We start from the raw sequence: 10,513 nt of genomic DNA, 5'->3' as shown, positions 1-10,513 counted from the left end.
GGCTAGTTTCTTCTTCAAAGTTTTGACAAAATTCTGCAAGGACGATCACCGAGTCAAGGCGATGGTCGAATGGAAAAACCACGATTGGAAATGATTGCCGAGCATAGAGGTTTACCTTCAAGCATAAGAAACAGCTTCTTGGCAAGACCACTCAGGAAGGCCTCCAGATCATTTTTCTTCCCAGTCAACTTACTGACTTGGTCGGTCAGGGCAGTTTTATCAGTTTTCAGTCGACTGACTTCCTTGTTGGCGATCCCAAGAGCAGTTTTCAGATTGGTATTGTCTTGTTCAAGCTTGGTGACTGAAGCTAACTTCTCGTCAGCAAGCTTGATCTTCTCAGCTAGTTCAAGGTCTTTTTTCTGTTGGGCCTCCCTTACCTTACCTGCAAGTTACAGCAAGATCAGATTTTGAAACAAATGAAGGGAAAAATCAGTCGTCAAGGTCTCACCAAACATACCTTTGGTCTCCTCCTTTGCCTTCGTCAGTTTCTCCTGAACCAGCTTCAAATCCAGCTCGAGCTGAACGTGCTTGTTTTCCAGCTCAGAGTAGCGAGCCACAAGATCACAGGAGTTCTGCGAAGAACCAATCGACTAAATGTCAAATATAATTCACTTCCGAGTGAAAAAGGAAAAATCACACGTTTCTAAGACTACAGCCGAATACAAGCATTCGACCGTAGTCTCGGGGACTACACCCAGTGGGTGCACTCAGCGTGCCCCCACTAATTCTATCGAAGATAGAGTCGACCAGTCGACCTCAAAAAAAAGGAGAGATGTATTCTTTAAGACTGTAATCGACTGCCAGCAGTCGACCACAGTCTCGGGGACTACACCCAGTGGGTGCACTCAGCGTGCCCCCACCGGTTTGCGAAATCCATTCGACATAGTCGAATGACGGAAAGACTAAAATTATAAAACCTAAAGCCGACTGCCAGCAGTCGACCTTAGCCTTGGAGACTACACCCAGTGGGTGCACTCAGCGTGCCCCCACTAATCCTATTGAAGACAGAGTCGACCAGTCGACCAGTTTGCGAAATCCAGTCGACATAGTCGAATGACGCAAAGACTAAAATTATAAAGCCTAAGGCCGACTGCCAGCAGTCGACCTTAGCCTTGGGGACTACACCCAGCGGGTGCACTCAGCGTGCCCCCGCTAACACGGAGTCTAAGTCGACACACCCACTGGGTGACTACCGTAGATGTTGGAAAGAAAAGTTTTTGATAGCATATCCTAACAGAACAGACGATGGTCGACTGACCTGAACATTGCTTTGAAGGGCAGAACTGGCGTCGTAAGCTGCCTGGCTCGCATCCCGGATGGTCCTCAACTGCTCCATCATGATCCCTGCCTGGCGTATCGCCTCCTTCGCGGCGCCAGCTTGGTCCTCTGGGACGTGGTGCGTCGTGAAGAGGGAGGGCTGCTGAGCACTCGTCAGTGGATCTGCGAAGGACACAGTGTGTCGAGTGGTGTTCTCCTCCTCCGCAACCAGAGTCTCAGGCGCCGTCACATCCTGGGGCACCCTGCTGGCAGACGTTTTCCTACTCCTTCTGTGCTTCAACGGTTCCTCATCTTCATCATCATCTGGGAGAGTGATAACAACATTGGGTGGAGCTACAGAGAAGAATCAGGATTATAGGTCATAAGTCAGTCGACTAAAAACGGCGTTAAGAGTATAGTACCTGGCTTTGAGGTTGCTGCGTCCTTCATCTCATGGTCATCAGCCCGGGCTGAGGTCTCGGAAGTAGCAGCACTGCAACTCCAAAGAATCAGTCGACTAACCCCAGCGCCAGCCAGAGATAAAGTTCGTACAAAATAAGAAGACTTAAGCAGCACGATTACCCTGATATGGTGGGGATGGACACCTTCATCTTCGGCAGGAGCTTGGTCGGCTTTGACGGAGCCGCCCTGGGCTGCTTCGACGCCTTTTCAGTCGGCGCCGGAGAGGTGGTCCGAGGGCGCTTGGTCGACTGTGCAACGGTCGCAACCCCTTTGCCACGTTCAGTCGCAGGGTCGTGGACAAGCTTCGACCGCCTTTCTGAGCGTGGTGGTATGACCTCCTCCTCCTCTTCTTCCTCGTCTTCAGCATCATCTTCATCACCGTCATCGTCGTCATCGTCATCATCATCCTCAGCAACGTCCGAGTCCCACTCCTCCTCCTGGCTCTCGCCCCCACTCGCCTCACCCTCCTCAGTCGGAGCCTGTGCTCCATTGGGCATCGAGTACAGCTCGGTGAGGGCCTGATAGACATCAAGACAAAGATCAATCGACCGATTGGCAGAATAAACAGAAATGAATATGACAAGAACACAGTGGAGAGCAGAGCAGGCATACTTTGTTTGGATCACTGTGGTGGTCGAGTGGAGGAATCCTTCTGGCTCCGCGTGGGTTATCCTTGTTCCGGTAACGGCGGCCATCCACCTTTCCAGAGCGACATCGTCGACTGCTTCTGGATGGACCCGAGTCTCGTCCTCAGTCCCACAGTACAACCACATGCAGTGGCTCCGAAACTGAAGGGGCTGGATACGACGCCTAAGGAAAACCTCTAGGAGATCCATGCCCGTCACTCCCTCCCGAACCAACTGTACTACGCGCTCCATCAACATCTTCACGTCAGCTTTCTCCTACGGAATCAACTTCAGAGAGGAGGGCTTGTTCACTCGGTCCATGGTAAACTGAGGGAGTCCACTCGACTGCCCCGGCGTCGACTGATCCTGGCAGTAGAACCAGGTCGACTGCCAGCCTCTGACTGACTCGGGAAAAGTCATGGCTGGGAAGGTGCTCTTATTCCTCACCTGGATCCCCAGGCCCCCACACATTTGGACAACTCGGGTCCTTTCGTCGCCTGGGCTCGCCTTCTTCACGGTCTGAGAGTGACACGTGAATATATGCTTGAACAAGCCCCAGTGCGGTCGACAGCCCAGAAAACCCTCACACATGGACACGAACGCGGCAAGATAGGCGATAGAATTTGGGGTAAAGTGATGGAGTTGCGCTCCAAAGAAGTTCAAGAAACCACGAAAGAAAATACTCGGCGGCAAAGAAAATCCACGGTCGACATGGGTAGCCAGGAGCACGCACTCACCCTCTTCTGGCTGGGGCTGCCACTCCTTCCCCGGAAGCCTCGCAGCTCCATGAGGGATCAGACCCTCGTTGGCCATGTCGAGGAGATCTTTCTCCGTGATGGTCGACGGGATCCAATCTCCTTGGACCCAGCCCTTCGGCAGGCGGGATCTAGACGAAGACCCGCCGCGACTGGTGGATCTCCCCTTCGCCTTCTCCGTCGCCGACGCCTTCTTCACGCGTTCCAGCACCACCGTCTTCTCCTTGGCCATGGTTGCCGGTGAGACGCGCGAGGAGAAGTTGTGCGGAGGCGAGAGCGAGCGCGCTGGACGGAGACGAAGGGAGCAGAGAAAGAGAATGCTGAGGCACTGTACAAAAAACCCTCGCCGGGCGTATTTATAAGGTCCCTTCCGAGTGGATGACAGGTGGGCCCGGTCGATCTAATCATATCCAGGAACAGTTATGCAGGCGGGATACGTGGCGAAGAAAGCGGCGCGGGGATCGAGGCGTCTATGTCCCGTCCCATCCGAACGCCGCGGTCCGCTCCGCTTCGCGCGCTTCCCCAAATTTCGCATCCCGCGGAATCCGCGAACGGCAGATCGGTCTGGCAGACGCGGGATTTCCTGTGATCCGTCGCTCGGAAATCGTCGAAGCCCGAAAGATCACTCGACGAAAGAAGAGAATGGATCGAGTCGACTGAAGACAAGTTGCTCACTACCAACAAAGAGATTCTTTGGTCCAGAACAACGCACGACCAGTGTGCAAAAATTAATCGGAAACAACATCAACTCCTTCCTCACTCGAAACCTCAATCCATTCGGGGGCTAATGATGGGGTCATGTACCTAGGGTAGGGCCACAGACCTGATCTAAGTACCCTGCCCAAGGACACCCTTAGAAGAGGTCACCTTCCAGTCGACTGACGAGAGACACACTCGACTGCCTTGAAGGACTCGACCACGAAGACTCACTCGACCACCAGAAGATCAAGAGGCACTCTGCACTGCAACGGCCTGTAATTAAGTAGACTCTATGATAGTAAAGACACTTTATGTGGGGCGTTACCAGTAACGCCCCGGACTTAACTCACCTTAAACCCTCTCCTACGTGGGCTGGCTGGGGTCCTGGCGCACTCTATATAAGCCACCCCCTCCACAGGTAGAGAGGGTCGGCACCCTGTAACTCATATACATATAATCCACTCGACCGCCTCCGGGCTCCGAGACATAGGGCTTTTACTTCCTCCGAGAAGGGCCTGAACTCGTACATCTCTTGCATTTACAACCTCTCCATAGCTAGGACCTTGCCTCTCCATACCTACCCCCCACTCTACTGTCAGGCTTAGAACCACGACACTAGGCGCGCAGTGCCGTTCAGCGGAAGTAGAGTTGGGGCAGCGCGTCTACGTCACTCGTCTCCTCCTCGTTTGATCTCCCTCGAACAGCCGGTCGTTGGATCCCACGTACTAGTTTGCTGGAGCGGCGCAAGTGCACCTCCTCTAACGGTATCCACGCGTGCAGGAGGAACAGCGTGTGGCGGACTGCTAGGTCCAATCACACAGTCAGCGGCAAGTGGAGGTGGCTACTTGCAACACATGCAAAGCCCTTGTGACGGCACCAAAGCGATCAACCAAATGAGTGTGTGGCTCCTCCACTTTACATAGGCATCCGTCGCGGCCTCAACAGTTGGGCCTCACACGGATCCTAAGGCCCAAAGTCTGTTCGGCCTAGATCCGAGTCCGCATAGGATCACACCTGACTCATTGAGTCGGATCCGGCCTCTCAGGTTCCCTCCCTTAAGCATGCGACCTGTTAGGTTCTCGTTCACTTGGTCGCAAGTCAGATCACATCCGGCTTAGCTAGTCGGTAGCGGCCTCTAGCAAAGCGTGTCGACTCCAAGTGTCTGAGGAAGCTAATTAAGCGAACCTGTACATCACACTTCTGTTCCCTTTGCCACATGATATATGTTGACGGGCTCAAGGCGAGTCTATCATCCTTGTGATAGCCCGGCCTCTTTCTCGTTCCAGTGATGCCGACCACAAACCAGATTATCTCATAATCCTAATCGCATGGCCATGCTTATCTTGGTCAGATCACACGAGGGACATGTCGGTGTCAAAACAGGCAGATCTCGGGTAGGGGGTCCCGAACTGTGCGTCTAAGGATCGAAGGTAACAAGAAGGCAGGGGACACGATGTTTACCTAGGTTCGGGCCCTCTTAATGGAGGTAATACCCTACTTCCTGCTTGATTGACTTTGATGAGTATAGGGGTTACAAGAGTTGATCTACCTCGAGATCATAGTGACTAAACCCTAGATGTATAGCATGTATGATTGTGATCTTGCCCTACGGACTAAACCCTCCGGTGTATATAGACACCAAAGGGATCTAGGGTTGTACAAAGTCGGTTACAACGAAAGGAAGGTATATGATCCGAATATCAAGCTTGCCATCCATGCAAAGGAGAGTCCCATCGGGACACGGGGAAGGTTCTTCTATCCCGTTACCTCATGGCCCATCAGTCCAGCCCATACCACATAGCCTGGACACCCGAGGATCCCTTAGTCCAGGACTCCCTCAGTAGCCCCTGAACCAGGCTTCAATGATGATGTATCCGACACACAGATTGTCTTTGGCATTGCAAGGCGGGTTCCCTTTTCCGAATACTCCAACGCAGTTTTCCACCCACAAGAGTTGTGTCCAGCCTTGCTTAACTCGTACAACCCTAAGCTGTAAAAAGCAACAATAAAATAAGTCATGTCCACGGGCCACTTTTCCGGCGAGACGTTATATTCTGGCCTTATTATTATTCTAAACCATTTTACAGCCTTGTTTCACACTTCGAGGCACGACCAATGACACGTCTTGTCAAAGCAAAGATCATGTCCCCTTATTACGGGATTCTCATCAATAGGGGTTTTGGGTAATCCAACCGTGCCGTTCACACGTCTCCTTGGGAATAGGCGAGATTTAGGGCTTATGAGGGGGCGCTTGATATTCGCTGCCTCTATAAGAGGACAATGTCGGTGTCAAAACCGGCGGGGTAGGGGGTCCCGAACTGTGCGTCTAAGGCCAATGGTAACAGGAGGTGGGGGACACAATGTTTTACCCAGGTTCAGGCCCTCTCGATGGAGGTAATACCCTACTTCCTGCTTGATTGATCTTGATGATATGAGTATTACAAGAGTTGATCTACCCCGAGGTTGTAGAGGCTAAACCCTAGAAGCTAGCCTATGATTATGATTGTTCTTTTCCTACGGACTAAACCCTCCGGTTTATATAGACACCGGAGGGGGCTAGGGTTACACAGAGTCGGTTACAGAGAAGGAGATCTACATATCCGAATTGCCAAGCTTGCCTTCCACGCAAAAGATAGTCCCACCCGGACACGGGATGAAGTCTTCAATCTTGTATCTTCATAGTCCAAAAGTCCGACCAAAGTATATAGTCCGGCCATCCGACGACCCCCTAATCCAGGACTCCCTTAGTAGCCCCTGAACCAGGCTTCAATGACGATGAGTCCGGCACGCAGATTGTCTTCGGCATTGCAAGGCGGGTTCTTCTCCAAAATCCCTAAGTACCTGTTGTAACGAGCAGTGTCCGAGTTCCCATTAATGTTGCACTCCTCGGCTTCTGTATCTTACTAATGGTAGTCTCCACGTGTCGAGCGAATGCAAGAAGTCGGGGCATTTTTACATTTGCCACCCTAACCACGTTAGTAAATCGTCTATTAAAGAGACGGGGATCCTCATGTCCAAATCACAACACCTTCCCCTAGCGAGTATCCATCAGAGCGCGCACGCAAAAAGCCATTCCATCATGGCCGGCCGCCGCAGCTCCTCCTCTCGCTCCCGTAGCGCTAAGCCAGGTGATTGGGAGAAGTGTTCTATCCCCCATGGTCGACTGGTGGAGTTGCAGACCCAGGGATTTCTCCCGCCTCCATATATGGTCCCTGTCCGAGCCGGACTAGCCACTTACAATAGCGGGGAGCAAGCGGAGAGTTTTCCCAACCCATCTAGGGGGGAGCGGGTATGAATTGTCCCTTACTTGCTGAGGGAACTCGGATTTCCAATCCATCCGTTCCTCCGCGGGCTCCTGGAGTTCTACGGCCTCCAGCTGCATAACTTCACTCCTGCCTCCATACTACACATCGCAGGCTATGTCGCCTTCTGCGAGCTATTCCTGGGCTGCGAAGCTCATTTCAAGCTATGGAAGAGGTTATTCTGCCTCGTTCCCCGCACTCAAGAGGGGTCAATATCTCAAGTGGGCGGAGCCGAAATATGGTGTATCGTCGGGACCGGATACCTGTCCGGTACCCCAAAGAAGACATCCGAAGACTGGCCTTCGAAGTGGTTTTATATGGAGGACGTCCCCCTTCCGGACCCTATTCAGATGGGGCCTTCCTGAGTTGCTAATGCCCCGCTGAAGAAACGCCACAGCCGGCGCCCCCAGGAGGAAGATAACAGAGATGTCCTTTACCTGATGAGCAAGATAAAAATGCTGGCCCAATCAGGACTGACAATAATCGAGGTTATGTCAATATGTATAATGCGGGGGTTACATCCACTTCAATATCGGGGGAAACCCATGTGGCACTTCAATGGAGAAGACGATGCCACCCGCTGCGATCGTAAAGGTCTGGACTTCGCCACCGCTCTAGCGAAAATACTTTCAGATTTGTACAAAGGGGAAGAAGAGTTCCTCCATATTAAGCCACGGGATGGATTTTCCATGTACAACCCCCCAAGTTGGGTGAGCCGCTATCTTTTACTCGACTCCATTCACTCCCGCATTCTTTATCACAAATATTTACCTCGCCAATTCATAGCAGGAACTGTGAAAAGTTGTGAGGGAGGTCCACAGCCCGTCTCCACAGCCAGAGGACCCTGACCGGGCCCTCGACCCCGGACTCGAAGAAGATCCGGATGTTTTTGTGGAGCTCGTCGACGGGACGTTCTATCAGTTAAGCTGTGATGGTGCCTTGGTGGCCATCATAGCTAGTTATCCTGGCCTACTCCCTGCATCACACGTAAGTAAAACCGGAGTCCCAACTTCCAAGAAGGATCACTTCTTTGCACTTTACCCACCGCACATGTGTTGCATTTTATAGGGAAGGCCATCGGGGCACCGTGCCGAACCCGCGGTGGCTTGCCAACAAGGGACACCAAAGCCGGGTAGGCTCAAAAGGAAGGCGGTCAGGACCGAGACGCCCTCGCAGAGGTATAATTAAAAACCTGCATCGTGATTATCGTCCTTTAAAAATATGACAATGTCCATGGTTCCCTGGCAGAAAAAGCGCTCGCCGGACTGTGTCCGGAGAGCCTGTCGGCCACGCCTCCACCAGCCGGACTCCGGGGCCGGACTCAGGGTTGGAGGTCAACGCGGGGACAACATCGGACGATCGTCCTATAGAGGATGCGGATAGAATATCCGCCATAAACTCCGAAGTGGAGAGCACCATGAATCACAGGCGTCGACGGGACGCACTACGCGACCCTAATTTCTCCGAAGAGGCGTTCAATGCCTTCAACTCAGGAGATGTGTACATCCGAGATGCTCAAGGTGGTCTTGCTAGAGCCACGGAACAGTATTTAAAGGATATACGGGTAAGTAAATCTGATGGTTATGTATATCAGTAGCCCCTGAGACTTGAAATAGTTAGCACAACTGATTTAAGGATCATTGTATGCATAGGTTCTTACAGAGAAGAACACCAATTTGTCTTAAGAGCTGGAGGAGTGCAAAGCCCAGTTACGGGCCACAGTTGCCGGAATGCAGGAGTCCAAGAAGGCCTCATCTGGTAATACTTGTCTTGATCAAAAAGAATGTAATTGACATGTACCAATTAGTATTCGGCATGCGCGCAAATCTAACAATAGATTCTCCAGACAATCCCGGAGGTAATCCGGAAATCGTATTGGGGGATGAGCAACATGCTCAATGATAGCTAGAGGCTGGCGAACACGTGCTTACATGGGTTATTCGAGAGAAAAATGATCTCCAGGACGCGAATACCCGACTGGACATTGAATTAAAAGATGTTTGGGCCCAACTTGCTGACACCGTGAAGGAGAATAAGAGGCTTCGATGCGGCATTTTTAGTAAGTGCTCGAATGAACCTTTATACAGTTCGGCGAAGAAACGAGCTAACAGAGTTATGTCTGGAGGTATGCTGACAGGTCGTCCCGAAGAGGAGATGCCCGGATCTACAAGCGATCTTCTGCAAGAGCTCTCACAACTGCACAACCAAGTTCGGCAGGTGATGCAGGGTATTGCCCAGGCCTTCTGGCCATCCGCCTCCCTGCCAGGAGGCATGGGGGAGCTTGTAGAGATGCTCAAGGGAGCGCGGTGGCGCTTCCGAATATGGAAAATATCGTCCTGTCGACAAGGAGCAAGGGAAGCCTGGGCCATGGTGAAGACGCGATACACCAAGGCTGACTCGAACCACATGGCCGAGGTCGGGCCTGTAGGGTCAGATGGGAAAGAGGTCCCCGTTAGTCTGGTATATGACCAGGTAGCATTAGCCGCAAAGTATTCCCAACAGGATTGTAGGCTAGACAGCCTGTTGGATGGTATAGAAGAAGAATTTGGTCAGTCTAAGTGACTTTGTACTTCAAATGACATATTTTGTCCCTAGCCGGATTGTAAATCATTTGTCATGGCGGACCTTTTCGCTTCAACCTCCAGACCCGATAGTCCGGAGTGTATCTGAGTACCCGCTTAGTTATGTAAACCGGGGTACATGTGGAAACCAGGCGTAGGGGTCATAAGTGCTTGAACAGACAAGTACTCAACAAGTTATGTTATATTACATGGATAGTAAGAAACATCTTCCAGGGAGAATTGTTCCGTTAGGGGTTCCTTTCCCAGGGTACGCATGCATTAATGTGCATGTCTGAACTGCGAACAGAGACGCAGAATATGAAACATCTGGGAGTTTATATTGTAAATTGGTAAAAAAACATCTTTTGTTCACCGACCGAATATTCCCTTAAGAACGCTAGCTTTCGGCTTCACCCAGTCTGAGGTACACATCCGGCTGACCCGGCAGTAACAATCACAGAGGTACTCCCCTTATGCCCTAGACGAACTAACGGGAACATAGGGCATAAACACAGGAGCCAGGCAACCTAGCTTGGCCAAAACTTAAGTCATATCGATGCATATAGTGGCGAAAAAATGTACATATGGAAAAATGATGCATATGTAGTGGGCGTAAAGCCTGGGATATAATTATATTAAGCTTCTGTATAAGAAGCCCCCAGGTATAATGAGCGCATATAGCGCGTCAAGATTGTGTAGTCAAGACACACTTCAAGCTTTTTAGGCCTTAAAAAAGGGGAGAGAGAAAAAAGAAAGAGGATATAACTTAAAAAGGAAAAGCGGAGGTAAGGAGACGAACACAGAGTTCGGCACTAGGCGTAGAATCTTCGGAGTCTCGCCGTGTTCCATGG

This window comes from Triticum dicoccoides, chromosome 6B (genome assembly GCF_002162155.2).
Source record: "Triticum dicoccoides isolate Atlit2015 ecotype Zavitan chromosome 6B, WEW_v2.0, whole genome shotgun sequence".
Lineage (NCBI taxonomy): Eukaryota > Viridiplantae > Streptophyta > Magnoliopsida > Poales > Poaceae > Triticum > Triticum dicoccoides.
The sequence above is the reverse complement of the archived record's forward strand: the minus strand, read 5'-3'. Positions refer to the sequence as shown.